Below are 16,231 nucleotides of genomic sequence, written 5' to 3' on the forward strand. Positions count from 1 at the left end.
ATAGAATATTTTCTTGTCTATGTTGGGGAAATGCTTCGGAAATCAGAAGCACAATGAGATTTGGGAGCCCTTGTTCAAGATTCTCTTAAGCTTAATGTGCAGGTTCAGTCGGCAGTTAGGATGGCAAATGCAATGTTAGCATTCGTGTCAAGAGAACTGGAATACAAGACCAGCGATGTACTTCTGAGGCTGTATAAGGCTCTGGTCAGACCCCATTTGCAGTATTGTGAGCAATTTTGGGCCCCGTATCCAAGGAAGGATGTGCTGGCCTTGGAAAGGGTCCAGAGGAGGTTCACAAGAATGATCCCTGGAATGAAGAGCTTGTCGTATGAGGAACGTTTGAGGACTCTGGGTCTGCACTCATTGGAGTTTAGAAGGATGAGGGGATATCTTATTGAAGCTCGACGGGGTGCTCGACGTAGGCATATTGAGGGTTTTCGTGCAGCAGGTGGACCCTCTCGACTATTGGATCTGTTTTATGGCTCCTCACATGCCTCCGGATTAGGACTGGACCCGGAGTCGTCAGCCAGAGTGGAAGCGAGACCCCAGAGGTGGACTTCCTGGGGAAGACAAACAAACGATTGTGAGGGGTCTCGTTCGTGGCCGTACAGTGGAGCGACCTAATGGAGTGCAGGGCATCGGGTAGGACCTCCTGCCAGTGGGCGATTGGGAGACTCCTTGACCGTAGGGGTAGGAGGACAGCCTTCCAAACTATCGTGTTTTCCTTCTCCACTTGCCCGTTTCCCCGCGGGTTATAGCTCGTTGTTCTGCTCGAGGCGATGCCCTTGCTGAGCAGGTACCGACGCAGCTCATCGCTCATGAACGATGTACCCCGGTCGCTGTGGATATAAACGGGGAAATCAAACAGTATGAAGATGTTGCGCAGTGCCTTGATCACGGAGGCCGAGGTCATATCGGGGCAGGGGACAGCAAAAGGGAAGCGGGAGAATTCGTCGATGACGGTGAGGAAATAGATGTTGCGGTTGGTGGACGGGAGGGGCCCTTTGAAGTCCACGCTTAGTCGCTCAAAGGGCCCAGAGGCCTTTATCAGGCGGGCCTTGTCTGGTTGATAGAATTGCGGATTGCATTCCGCACAGATCTGGCATGCCTTAGTCATGGCCTTGACCTCCCTTGTGGAGTAGGGTAGGTTGTGGGACTTGATGAAGTGGGCAAGCCGGGTGACCCCCGGGTGGCAGAGGTCATCGTGGATAGGTCTCAGGCGGTTCAATTGCGCGTTGGCGCACGTGCCGCGAGACAGGGCATCTGGGGACTCATTGAGCTTCCCCGGGCGATATTTAATATCGTACGTATAGGTGGAGAGCTCTATTCTCCACCTCAGAATTTTGTCATTCTTTATTTTGCCCCGTTGTGCGTTATCGAACATAAAGGCGACCGACCGTTGGTCGGTGATGAGGGTGAACCTCCTACCGGCTAGGTAGTGCCTCCAGTGTCACACGGCCTCCACAATGGCTTGTGCCTCCTTCTCGACTGCAGAGTGTCGAATTTCCGAGGCGTTGAGGGTTCGGGAGAAGAACGCTACTGGTCTTCCCGCCTGGTTGAGGATAGCAGCCAGGGCGACGTCTGATGCGTCACTTTCTGCTTGGAAGGGAAAGGCTTTGTCCACCGCGTGCATGGCGGCCTTGATGATGCCGGCCTTGATACGGTCGAAAGCCGACTGGGCCTCATCCGTCAGGGGAAAAACCGTGGTCTTAATGAGTGGCCGGGCTTTGTCTGCATATCTGGGGACACACTGGGCGTAATAGGAGAAAAGCCCCAAGCACCTTTTGAGTGCCTTGAGGCTACGGGGGAGGGGGAGTTCCTTAAGGGGATGCATGCAGTCGGGGTCTGGGCCTTGGGCCCCATTGTCCACGACGTAGCCGAGGATGGCTAGCCGGGTTGTGTGGAACACACATTTCTCTTTGTTGTACGTGAGGTTGAGGGCCCGGGCAGTCTGCAGGAACTTCCTCAGGTTTGTGTCGTGGTCCTGCTGGTCATGGTATGGCTGGTCATGCTGGAAGGTAGCCCATAAGCCGTACTGGTCCACCATTTGATCCATCGCCTTCTGGAAAACGGAGACTCCGTTTGTAACACCAAAGGGGACCCTGAGGAAGTGAAACAGCCGACCGGCTGCTTCAAAAGCCATGTAGGGGCGGTCCTCTGAGCGGATAGGGAGTTGATGATAGGACGATTTTAGGTCAACCGTGGAGAATACCCGATACTGGGCGATGTGAGTCACCATTTCAGCTATGCGGGAAAGTGGGTAAGCATCGAGTTGTGTAAAGCGGTTTATGGTCTGGCTATAATCCATTACCATTCGTTGCTTTTCCCCGGAGCGGACTACCTATACTTGAGCCCTCCGAGGGCTGTTGCTGGCCTCTATGGCCCCCTCTTTTAGTAGCCGCTGAACCTCTGACTTGATAAAAGTCATATCTTGGGTACTGTACCGGCGACTCTTGGTGGCGACGGGCTTACAGTCGGGAGTGAGGTTCGCGAAGAGGCGGGGTGGCGCAACTTTGAGTGTCGCCAGGCTGCATACCGTGAGTGGGGGCAGGGGTCCACCGAACTTCAGTGTCAGGCTCTGGTGGCTGCAGTGAAAGTCCAGATCGAGCAGCAGGGGGGCGCAGAGTTGAGGAAAGATGTAAAGTTTAAAACGGGTGTATTCAGCGCCTTGAATTGTGAGGTCAGCGACACAATACCACGTGATTTGAACCAAATGGGACCCTGAGGCGAGGGCGATAGTTTGGGAGGCGGGGTGGGTGAGCAGGGATCAGCGCCTTACAGTGTCTGGATGGATAAAGCTCTCCGTGCTCCCGGAGTCGAATAGGCAGGGAGTGTCGCACCCGCATCAATGAGTTTCGCAGGTGTTTCGGCCGCGATTGATTGAGTGTGATCGCTCCTAGTTGCGGGCCGTCAGAGTCAAATTCACAAAATGGCCGCCCGGAGTCACAAGATGGCCGCCGCCGCTGATCGAACGTGTCGGGTTTCGAAGATGGCCGCCGCCAAGATGGCCGCTCCCATGACTCGCATGAGGTCAATGATGCATTGGAAGTGGACGTGGCCGGGGGCAGCACGGCCGCGTTGCGGGGTCTGTGAGACCGGGAGCTTGATTTCTTGGCCTGGTGAGGGTTTTGTTTGTGGCCTTTGGGCCCAGCCAGGCAGACTTTCGCGAAGTGCCCTTTCTTCCCGCAGTTGTTGCAGATCGCGGATCGGGCCGGGCAACGCTGACTTGGGTGCTGGCCTTGTCCACAGAAATAGCATGGGGAACCCCTGGCGTGAGTGGATCGCCGCGCGGCACAGGCCTGTAGCGTGGCCGAGTCTGGAGGGGATCGAGAGGGGTTTGCAAGGTCCACGGAGTACGTACGGAAGTTACGGTGGGCCGTTTCGAGAGAAGAAGCAAGCGTCACCGTGCCCTGGAGATCCTTTGCCCCATCTTCTAGGAGCCGCTGCCGGATGTACGAGGACCTGATACCGGACACAAGGGCGTCGCGAATATGTAAGTTCCTATGGTCTTCTGCCGTCACTGCTTTGTGGTCACAGTTCCTCGCAAGCGCATTGAGTCGTTCCACGAACTCGTCCAGCGTTTCCCCGGAATGCTGGCTGCAGGTTGAAAGCAAATGTCTGGCGTGTACCTCGTTAGTAGGTTTTATGAAGCATTTCTTCAGTATTTCGACCTCCGCATCGTAGTGTAGCGTTTCCGATCACGGCGGAGAGTCGGTGGCCCACCCGGCCATGTAGTAAGCACAGCTTGCGAGTGCTGTCGACATCAGTCGTTGAGGAGTCCAGATAGTCCTCGAAACACCGGAGCCAATATTTAAAAATTACCGGGGCTTCCGATGACCTGGTGTCCAGGTTGAGTTTCTCCGGTTTTAGAGCGCTGTCCATCTTGATGTGTCTTTATATTAAATTACGACGCGAGAGCGAAGTCGGTAATAAAAAGGCTTTAATATACAGAGAACAGGACAGCATTTGAGAGAAGTGTGCTCGCCACATGGAGCTTTATCCTATATACTGTTTCCTCTGGGCGTAGCCAGAGGCGGAGTCCCCCAGGGTTCCAAGCCTCTTAAAAGGGCAAGGTATTAAAGGTCAGGTACCGTTTATGACAGTTATTAATACCGTTCATCACACTTCACATTCCAGCATTTCTGGCATCATGTTTGATGAAAGCTGGTGTGATCTCTTCCAGTGTTGGAATTGTAATGGTTCCTCTTTAATGCTTGATTAAAGTCTTTGAGATCCAGCAAAATTCACAGCCATCCATTTGGCTTCTCTCTCACCATGATGATATTTACCCAACCTGGAGGCTCTGTGACTCATCTAATCGTTTTCCTTTTATTCCATCGCTTGGGGTTCTCTTTTAAGCTTTTTTTTTTAGCTCTATTAGTACTTTACATGGGGGTGTCATGAAGCACACTATGTTATCGATGAGGGTATCCCAACTTGGGACACCGGTTTGTAGGGATGTACAGTTCTATTCTGTTTTGGTGTGAAGAGACAAGTGAAATCCTAGCGGGAGTAAACAGCCCAGTCTTCATGTGACAATAATTAAAGACTAATTATTAAAGTAAAGAAAAGACTAATACACACTCTGCTCTCAATTACGGTATAGGAATTATTAAACACACATGCAGTTTATGTTAAACATATCTATTCTTTGAAAATATATCTACGATACCTGAACTCCATAAGATCTCCCTGTCCTCCAGACAATATCCAAATCAAATAATCAACTTATAGTTACCACACAATACAAGGATGAAACTCGAGTCTTGGGAACATGCTTTCCTAGTCCAGCAAAGATATTCAAAAGTGTTGTTAAGGAGGTTTTGTGTACTGCCTTGGCTCCGAAACTCAGAGGCTTGTTTCATGTAAACTTGACCTCTAGGCTGCTAGTTTGAAAACTGGCTTGTTTTTCATGAGGCTGATGGGTATCAACTGCCTGCCTAGCTTCTGATAATTATATCTTTGTTCCTCTTTGATTATGCCTTATGTATTTGGGTGTCTGCCCCATCAACTCCCTTGACTATACATTAACATATGTATACCTCATTTATCTTCATAGGCTGCTTCTCCTCATAAGCCATTCACATTTGAATCTTATCTAAATTGCCTTCTAAACTCGTTACTGGAGAGATGCATATTATTGGCGATTTTTGAATATCGTCTACTGCTGTCTTTAGGCAGATTTCGACCTGCTGCTAGACATCTCGCATCCAATTATGTTTTGTTAAATTCATTTTACTGCTTTTGCTAGGCAAATTCATGACAGAAGATAAATTATTGGTTTCTTCTCTTCGTCAATTGTGATGTAATACTCACACTTTACACACATCCAACTGTCTCAATTGGTGCAATTGGACTATATCTTGCTTATTTCAATGGGTGCACTACCTTCTACCTCAGGCAATGCCTCCTTCTCCTAGGTTACTGAGTCAGCTACAACTCCTCAAGCCTAGTGTAGACCATACAGGTAACATTTTTTTTTTAATGCATCCCCGACTTGAGATGTTTTTAGTTTTTGAATCTCAGTTGCTCCATGTGTTATGCAAATCTATTCTTCCCAGATACTGACGCAGCCAGTCATTTCACAAATCTGTGTGTCTCTTATGTCTAATATGTCCTGCAGCTATCATCCAGGGTATGGATGTTCTGGTTTCTTTTCTTTCTCATTTGCCCTGTTGTTCTGTTTCTGGAAATCATTTTCTATTTCTTTTTGTTCTACACACGTTTCCACAATCTTTGTAGTTGATCCACAAGTGGGAAATGTCCTTCTGTCTGCGAATTTGTGAGTGTCCACTGCTCTCACATATCTTTCTCTCTATTTGGTGTACATGTTTAATTTCTGCTTCACTGCAGTAATCTTGTGGCCTTATCTTGACTTAACTGGAGGCTAGCCATTCGGGTTGTCACAAGATGCCAAAGGGGTGTTTGCTCTTGTTGGGGAGTCAAGAACTAGGTGCCACAGTTTAAAAATAAGGGCTCTGCCATTTAAGACCAAGCTGAGGAGAAAGTATTTTTCTCTCGTGGGTCGTTAGTCTGTGGAATTCTCTTCCCATGACAGCAATGGAGGCTGGGTCACTGGAATATACCTAAAGCTGATCGTCAAGGGAGTTAAGGGATATGGAAGGGTAAACAGGGAAGTGGAATTGAGGCCATAGTCAGATCAGCCATGATCTTAGTGAATGGTACAACAGGCTGGAGGGGCTGAATGGTTTCCTCATGCTCCTAATTCTTGTGCTCGTGTGAATGATGGTGGATAATTGGGTAACTAATGGGACTCGACAGCTAAATGACCATCCCCATCTTCAATGTTGGTGAAATCTCAGATGTGGGTACAAAATACAAGGCTGAAGCATCTTCGGCAAGCAGTGCAGAGGGGTGATCCATTCTCGCATCCTCCTCACGTTCTCTTTAATACAGATGCCAGTCTTGAGCCAATTTGATTCACTTCCATGTGCTATCAAGAAACCTTGTGTGTTCTGACTATGTCAAAGCCGATGGGCCATGAAAGCATTCCATTGTAGTGCTGAAGACTTTGGTGCCAGAACTAGCTGTGCCTCTGGTCTATTCTGCAGACTTCATCACAGCTTTGGGCCAAACACTGAAATAAGTTGAATTCCAGAGGTGAGATGAGAGTGACTGTCCTGGACATCAAAGCATCATTTGACTGAGTTTGGTATCAAGGAGCCTGCATAAAATTGAAGTCAATGGTAAACCCCAAGAAAACTCCCCATTGGTCATATATAGCACATAGTAAACTGGCAATAGTTGTGCAAGACCAATCATCTCAATCCAGGATGTCAGTGCAGAAGTTCCTCAGGGCATTATCCAAATCCCAACCATCTTCAGTGGCTTCACCAATTATTTTCCTTCTATCATAAAGTCAGGACTGGGGATGTTGACTGATGATTACACTGAGTTCCATACCATTCACAACTCCTCAGATAATGAAACAGTCCCGGCTTGTATGCAACACGATGTGGACAACAATCAGGCTGTGGCTGATAATAATAATAATCTTTATTATTGCCACAAGTAGGCTTACATTAACAGTGCAAAGACGTTACTGTGAAAATGCCCTAGTCGCCACACTCTGGTGCCTGTTCGGGGATGCAATTCAGAATGTTCAATTCACCCAACAGGCAGGTCTTTCGAGACTTGTGGAAGGAACCGGAGCATCCGGAGGAAACTCACGCAGACACGGGGAGAACGTACAGACTCCGCACAGACAGTGACCCAAGCCAGGAATCAAACCTGGGACTCGGCCGCTGTGAAGCAACAGTGCTAACCACTGTGTGACAAGTAACATTCGTGCCACCCAAGTGACAGGCAATGAATATCTCCAACAAGAGATAATCTCATCACCTCTCCCTTTAACATTCAATACTGTCACCGAATGCCCCACTATCAATATCACTGACCAGATAATTAACTAGACCAGCCAGATAAATAGTCCAAGAACAGTATATATAATAATCATTATTAGTGTCACAAGTAGGCTTACATTAACACAGCAATGAAGTTACTGTGAAAATCCCCGAATCGCCACACTCCAGCACCTGTTCGGGTACATTGAGGGAGAATTCAGATTGTCCAATTCACCCAACAAGCACGGGCGGAATTCTCCGTTCCCCACGCGGACTGGGAGAATTGCGGGAGGGCACCCCGACATTTTTTACGCCGCACTGGCGCCCCCCGCGATTCTCCCCCCCCCCCTCGGAAAAATCGCCGCTCGCCGTTTTTCACGGCGAACGCCAATTCTCCGAGCCCGATGGGCCGAGCAGCCGGCCCTTCATGCCCATTTCAACACGGCAGCAACCACACCTGTTCGCTGCATTATTGAAACGGGCGCCAGATGCCCATTTGGGGCACCTAGGGGCCTGATTGGGACGGGAGCACCACGACTGTGCTTGGGAGGGGACAGGCCCGCAATCGGTGCCCACCGATCGTCGGGCCAGCGTCCAAAACGGACGCACTCTTTCCCCTCCACCACCCGGGAAGATCAAACTGCCACGTCTTGGCGGGCGGCTGAGGAGAAAGACGGCCACAGCGCATGCGCGGGTTCGTGCCGTCTGCGCGATGAAGTCATCCGCGCATGCGCAGGTTGGAACCGGCAACCCGCGCATGCGCGGATGACTTCACAAATGCGCGGACGCACGTCATTCTCGGTGCGACGAGGTAGCTGCCGAGAAAGACGGAAGCCCGCTCCTAGCCCCCTGGGTGGGGGTGAATTAGGTGCGGGGAGCGGGCCCCGAGGCCGTCGTGAACCTCGGCCGAGTTCACGACGGCCTTCACAAATTCATCCCCCTGCGGAGAATTCCGCCCGTCTTTCAGGACTTGTGCAAGTAAAGCGGAGCACCCAGAGGAAAGACACGGGGAGAAAATGCAGACTCCACACAGACAGTGACTCAAGTGGGAATCGAACCTGGGACCCTGGCGCTATGATGCAATAATGCTAACCATTGTGCTAGATGTTGGATATTCTGTGGCGAGTGATTCACCACAGAATAAAAAAGTTTTCTATTATCTATTAAGCACATTCAGGAATCACAGCACCTCCCAAATCCACCACCTTTCCCACCTATCAGGAGAAAGACGGCAGGGCAGGCGCATGGGAGAACATCACCACCTGCAAGTCACATACTATCCTGACATGGAAATGTATTGCCATTTCTTCATCAATTCTGGGTCAAAATACTGGAACTTCCTACTTAAGAGCAAAGAGTGGGTATACCTTCATACACAAGGGGGCAGCAGTTCAAGAGATAGCTCCCCAACAGCTTCTCAAGGGCAATTAAAATTGTGTAATAAATGTTGACGCCCTCCCAGCCCGTAATTAAATAAAAGACAGGGAAAGCTGTGGATTTTTTCTTTAAAGCAGAGAAGATTAAAGAGACATTAGACAGTGATTTTCAAAACCGTGGAAGATTTTGATACAGCAAATAAGAAACTGCTTCCGGTGTCAGTAAGGTCAATAATCAGAAGACACGATTTCAAATAATTGGGAAATGGTCTGACATAATATCCGGGAAGGGTGGGAGAGGGAGAAAAATTAGTCAGCAAGTTGTTGTGATCTTGAATTCACTGCCTGAAAGGCTGGTGGAACCAAATTCAATAACAAACTTGAACGGGGAGTTGGACCAATATTTGAAGTTAGACCAATATTTGAAGTGCAGGGCTACAGGGAAAAAGCAGAGGATTGGGACGAGTTGGATCGCTCTATCAAAAAGCCAGAACAAGCTCAATGGGCTGAAAGTCCTTCTGCACTGTATCATTCTGTCATGTCAGGTTTTAAAAGAATCTTCACAAACGTATAAAAAAAATCATAGATGTTGGCGTGCACGTCAGCCTTTGAAACATCAAAACATCCCTCCAAAATCACGGCTGAATTATATGCCGAGCATAAAGCTGAACCACCGGCCAGGGTGGGGGCTGTCATCTGACGCAAAGAGTGGGTGTGTCTTAAGCTCCCACACACTAACATAGCTTGTATCGCTGGCTTTATTTCTTATGCCCAGTTATAAGTGAGTGGTAAATAAAATATGCATCTGCAGAGACAAAAAAAATGAGGTTAACTACAAATGTGAGTATAGCATGTGGTCGCTGACAAAAACCTATAACCCTGTACAAAAGCATGATTTTGGGGGCTAGAAAAAAAGAGGTCATCTTATACATAATAATAATCTTTATTATTGTCCCAAGTAGGCTCACATTAATACCGCAATGAAGTTACTGTAAAAATCCCCTAGTCACCACACTCCAGCGCCTGTTCAGGTACAAGGAAGGAGAATGCAGAATGTCAAATTCACCCAAGAAGCACGTCTTTCGGGACTTGTGGGAGGAAACCGGAGTTCCCGGAGGAAACCCACGCAGACACAGGGAGAATGTGCAGACTCCGCAGTGACCCAAGCCGGAAATTGAACCCGGGTCCCTGGCACTGTGAGGCAACAGTGCTAACCACTGTGCGACTGTGCCACCCATACACGGTTGACTTACACTTAGCTCTTTTTGGCATTTGTTTTGTAACTTCATTTTCATTGGGCACACTTTACTTGACTATAGAACCAAATGATTTTTTAAATTAAAAAATATTTATTAAAACAGCCCCCAACAGCACATAAATTACTATCAATATCATTAGGGACATGTAATGCATCTACAAGGCATTTAATATTACAATACATTTTTGTTGCAGAATACCTCCAGGATAACATTATGGGAAATTTAGTAATGAAGGAAAGGAGAGAGCTGCAAATTCCCTATGTCATTCCACAGGATGGAGCTGTAGCACAGCTATCCAATCTGAAGTCATAAGAAGACTACATACAAGACAAAGATGGCTCAATCCTTGTTTTCTTAAAGAGCAGGTCAAGATTTTAAACAATATCACAGATAAGATTGACAGAACAACCTGCTGGCCTACTGGTATATCTGTGCCACAAACAGTCCTAAATGGGCAGAATTTTTAAATCTATATAGTTAGAGAGATAGTACATCTCTCAGCTCTCGGGAGGTAGTGGTGTAGTGGTATTGTCACTGGACTAGCAATCCAGCGATCAAGGGTAATGCTGTGGGTTCAAATCCCGCCACTGCAGACGTGAAATTTGAATGCAATAAAAATCTGGAATTAAAAGTCTAATGCTGACCTTCAAAGCATTGTCGATTGAAAACCCATCTGGTTCATGTTCTTTAGGGGAAGAAATCTGCCATCCTTAGGGCAGCACAGTTGTTTCACAGCTCCGGGGTCCCAGGTTCGATTCCTGGCTTGGGTCACTGTCTGTGCGGAGTCTGCACGTTCCCCCTGTGTCTGCATGGGTTTTCTTTGGGTGCTCCAGTTTCTTTCCACAGTCCAAAAATTAGGTGGATTGGCCAAGCTAAATTGTCCTCAGTGTCCAAAAGGGTTGGGCGGGATTGCTGGGTTGCGGGGATCTGGTGGAGGTGTGGGCTTAGGTGGGGTGCTCTTTCCAAGGGCCGGTGCAGACTCGATGGGCTGAATGGCCTCCTTCTGCTCTGTAAATTCTATGTTTAAATTCTATGTCTATGTTTACTTTCCCTGGTCTGGCCTACATGTGACTCCAGATCCACAGCAATGTGGTTGACTATTAAATGCCCTCCAAAATGGCCAAACAGGCCATTGAAGGTAATTATGGATGGGCAACAAATGCTGGCCCAGCCAGCGACGCCCACATCGATTGAATAAAAACAATTCTGGTGCAACCCAAAGAACCCAAAAGCAATCACCCCAAGAAATAAACCTCTAATAAATCTGATGCAGGCTATCCAGGAGCTAGCAAAACAGCAAGGTGCCGGGCCACCCTTCCTGCATGCCCATCCCCTGTAACTCCCCACATCGCAAGGGAAACATCAAAGAGAAAAGTCTTTACTAGATACTAGATACCAGGCGACATACTAACCAAATACTTTGTCGGACTCCTGAACCATTAATCAAAGAAAAGCTGAGTAGTAACTCTCCCAGAGTGTGAAAATTCACAAAGCTTAAACAGGATCCCCGATGTACCCATCTTCATGCTGAATTCAACTCTGTTATTTGGTTTCACATCGTAACTTAACAAAATGCATGAACTATTGTATAATAGAAGATAACAAAATGGCTATTTTGGAAAAGCAATTCAAGTGAGATTGATTTGAAGAAGTGACGAAAAGAATGGCTATTGTGGAAGAAAGGAATAGAGGTGAAATGTGTTATCTGCTGAAACAATTAAACTGTATTACTGTATCTACAACTCCCATCAAATCACTATTCCGTATTAACAATCTGTGCAGCATTAACAGTCTCTCACTCCGAGGATGTGTTCATTTAGCTTCCTTTTTTAACTGCACTGTTACATGTCAACAGCTGAACCAAGATTTTATGATGTATTACTTAGTAAAAAGCTGTCTTAATATCCAAAACAAACAAAGCATCTTACAACTACTGACTGAGATTTAGGGGATAAACTTGTTGAATGATAAAGTCAGGTTGGTGTGGCAAGCTCTGCTCTTCACGAAGACTGTTAGAAACCAGGAGATGTTTTGAGAAAGTACAACTTATAATAGATTTTGTGATCTTGTTGGCACATGGATAGGGCAGACTCTCTCATTCTTTGCTTTTTACTGGTGATTAACATACAGATGGAAATGTTTCTTCAATCTCAACACTAATTTCAGTGTCAAATCCAGTTATCAATTTAACCTGTTCACAAATGAATATTAACTTGTATAAATTGGAAGTGCAGTGTTATCATTCATGCAGCTATCATTCAAGTTGTAATGTCATTGAAAAATAATGATTCAAAACCCAAAGAGTATTAGGATCGCTGGAATGATGAACTCATTAACTCATAGTGGGCAGCACGGTGACACAGTGGTTCGCACAGTTTCTTCACAGCTCCAGGTTCGATTCCCGGAGTGGGTCACTGTCTGTGCAGAGTCTGCACGTTCTCCCATGTCTGTGTGAGTTTCCTCCGGGTGCTTTGGTTTTCTCCCACAGGATTGGCCATACTAAATTGCCCTTAGTCCCCAAAAAAGACTAAGTTACTGGGTTCCGGGGATAGGGTGGAGGCATGGGCTTAAGTAAGGCTGGTGCAGACTCGATTGGCCAAATTGACTCCTTCTGCACTGTGAATTCTAAAATTTTATGATTAACAAGTGACTCCATCAATGGTCGAGTAGATTTACATAGTGGGTTGTTCAGTTACAGAGATCAGGACAGTTTCAAATTCAACCTCTCAACTCAGCTAATAATGTCATTCAGGAAAGCAATAGGGATGCTATAATTAGCAATTGAGACCCTGAATTAGAAAAGGGGGATAGAATATCTGCCAGAGTTCCCATTTCTAATGTGCTTATTGTAAATGTATACATATCGGGTAAGGAAAGACCATAAATACAATGATACATTCCAAGAGTTAAACACGTGGGTGACATATTGGTCAAGCCTAATCTATGAATGCAGATGAGGTACCAGAGGGACAACAAATCCTCAAAATAATACTACGGTAAAACTTCCAGGAGAGGATTTGAAACAAGAAACAAAGGTGGCAAAAAAATCAACAGAACACAATGGGTAAAATGCTTCCCGCAGCATCCCATGTCTGTTTCGTCTGAATAACAGAAGAAAGTGCAAGGAAAGGAATGCTCTACTGCCACTGGTGCCATGAGGAGCATTTCCAAATTTTATTGATAACTGACCATGGACACCAGTGAAACAAGAGAATTTGCATTGATTCAATAGACTTCTGGCAATGTGTGGAGTCATTTAAGTGCAGAACCACCTCAAGTGTCGTTGGGGGGGGGGGGGGGGGGGGGGGGCGCGGTGGAGAGAGGGAGTAGAGTTCACAATGGACTATGTACTTTTGAAATCCATGTCACTGTTGCCATGCAGAAATGAGGCAGCAAATTTCCCACAGAAAGCAGAGAGGTAACGACTTGCGCTATTTCTTTTAGTAATTTTTTTTATTTGTTCTTGATTTGACTGTCACTGGCTGGGTCGCCCACCCCTAAGGGCATTTAAGAGTCAACCACATTGCTGTGGGTCTGCAGTGACATGTAGGCCAGACCAGGTAAGGATGGCAGATTTCCTTCCCTAAAGGACATGAGTGAACCAGATGTGTTTTTACAACAAGATGATCATCATTCGACTGTTAATTCCAGTAACTTATTGAATTCATATTTCACCATCTGCTATTGTGGGGTTCACACCCAATTTCCCAGAGCATTACCCTAGGTCTCTGGATTACAAATTCAGCGACAACACCATCACTCGATGGGCCGAATGGCCTCCTTCTGCACTGCAAATTCTATGATAATGCCACTACCTCCCCCTTTGTTGGCTAGGAGACCAAGGCAACTCCTTTGATCCTCTTCAAAACAGGGCCAAGGAATATTTTGCATTCTTCTGAGGGGGCAGATGAGGCCAAGCTTAACATCTATTTAAAGACAACCATCAACAATTAGGTGTAAAACGTAACATTTGAAAATGAATACTTAGTCTAACATGCTCATGCTAGTATTTACAAGTCTGCATTGGTTTCCAATAATTTTCAATTAAGAGATATAAATAATTACGATTAATTTGGAAAATTGCAAAGATGGTCTTTCCCATATGTCAAAAGAAAATCTTCAGAGCAAACTATTAGATAAAACTTGTTACGAGAACTCAGGACAAATCCCATCCTACATGAGTCAGAGATATGGCTGATTCAAATGCTGGATACACCATTACCAGGTGTGTTAAAAAGTATTACACAAAACCAAGGGAAAACAATTAGCAAAGATCACTGTAATCCTTAGCATTCCAAGTGAATTATTTAAAAGGCAGGTTAAGAACAAAGTGATAGATGCTGATGCATAATAAATGCATAAAAACAGCTCAGGGGAGACGATGACTTATGTAGGATGAAGCACTTCCATGTCATGTTCATAATTTTGACTTTGCAGATATCATAAAAGATTTACCATTTGATGGTGTTTTAATGATTTCTGTTTTGCACAACACACATTATCGGTAAAATGGAGATGAGATGAAGTGCTGACCTAGCAGCAACCACAATCAATGAACTATGAAGAACCTTATCTGAGACAGTCTATTCAGTGAGCAGCTGAGCGTCATCAGCCTCGAAGGCTTCAGGTCCGATGGTCAGTCTGTGCTGAATTACAGAACATTACAGTGCTGAAGAAAACCATTCGGCCCATCAAGTCTGCACCAACGCTCTGAAAGAATACCCCACCTAGGTCCAAACCCCCCACCCTACCTTCATAACCCAGTAAGCCTATCTCATATTTTGGACACCAAGGAGCAGTTTAGCACGGTCAATCCATCTAACCTGCACATCTTAGGACTGTGGGAGGAAATTGGAGCACCCAGAGGAAACCCACGCAGATAAGGGGAGAACATACAGACTGTGACCCATGGCTGGAATTGAACCCGGTTCCCTGGCGGTATGAGGCAGCAGTGCTAACCACTGTGCCGCCCTACTCATTGGTAAGAATATCAAATATTGATCATTCTGAAGGTTTTGAGGTAAACTGCAAATTATATTTATATATATATGCAAGTATTACATACCTCACATATAAGGTAAGGGGCAGAAGGTTTAGAGGGGATTTGATGGAAAATGTTTTCACCCTGAGGCTGGTAGGAGTCTGGACCACACTGCCTGAAATGGTGTGGAGGCAAAGACCCTCAGAACATTTAAGTAATATTTAGATGTACACTTGCAATGCTAAGGCATACAAGGCCAAGTGCTGAAAAACAGGATTAGAATAGTTCGGTGGTTGTTTTTAACCTGCGGTCATGATGGGCCGAAGGGCCTTTTCTGCTCTATAGACCTCTATGACGTACAAATGCACACAAAAATAAATTTCAATGCTTTACTTATGATGAATTACATTTAAAAATGTTTAAGTACAACATAATTGTAATAAATAAGACAGACTACAGGGAAGGTATTGACACTGTAATCAAAGTAATATAAGTTTTAAAAAATTTTCCACAGTAGAAAATTACTCTGAGCAGCTGGTAAATGCAGATACCAGAGATTTCGGCTCACCACCTCATTAAACAGTATTGTTCTTGGCTTAGTGGTAGCACTCTTGACTGATTCAAGTCTCTCCCCAGGGGCTTAAGCCAATCTTCTATGCTGATACTTCAGTGCAGCTCAGAGGGAGTGCTACAGTGTTGGAGGTGTTGTCTTTCAAATGAGACATTAAACCAAAACTCAACTGTCTTCTTATAAGATGTAGGAACATAAGCAGGCCATTCGGCCCATTGGGTCTGCTCTGCCATTCAATGAGATCACGTCTGATATGATATTCCTCAACTCCACTTTCCCACCTTATCCTCATAACCGTGGATGCCCTGACTGATTAAAATTCTGTCTATAAACACACTTAATGATCCAATCTCTACAACCCTCTGTGGTACAGAATTCCACAGATTCATTGCCCTCAGAGAAGAAATTCCTCCTCACCTTGTCTTTAATGGGTGGCCCCTTACTCTGAGATTATGCCCTCAGGTGCTAGATTTTCCCGCAAGAGGAAACAACCTCTCAGCATCTACCCTGTCAAGTCTTCTGAGAATCCAATACATCTCAATAAGGTTGCCTTTCACCCTTCTTAACTCTAATGAATACAAGCCCAACGTACTCAACTGCTCCTCTTAACAAAATTCCTCCATACCCGGGATCAACCTTGTGTACCTTCTCTGGACTCCCTCCAATGACAGTATATCTTT

Source organism: Scyliorhinus canicula, chromosome 1 (assembly GCF_902713615.1).
Source record: "Scyliorhinus canicula chromosome 1, sScyCan1.1, whole genome shotgun sequence".
Taxonomy (NCBI): Eukaryota; Metazoa; Chordata; class Chondrichthyes; order Carcharhiniformes; family Scyliorhinidae; genus Scyliorhinus; species Scyliorhinus canicula.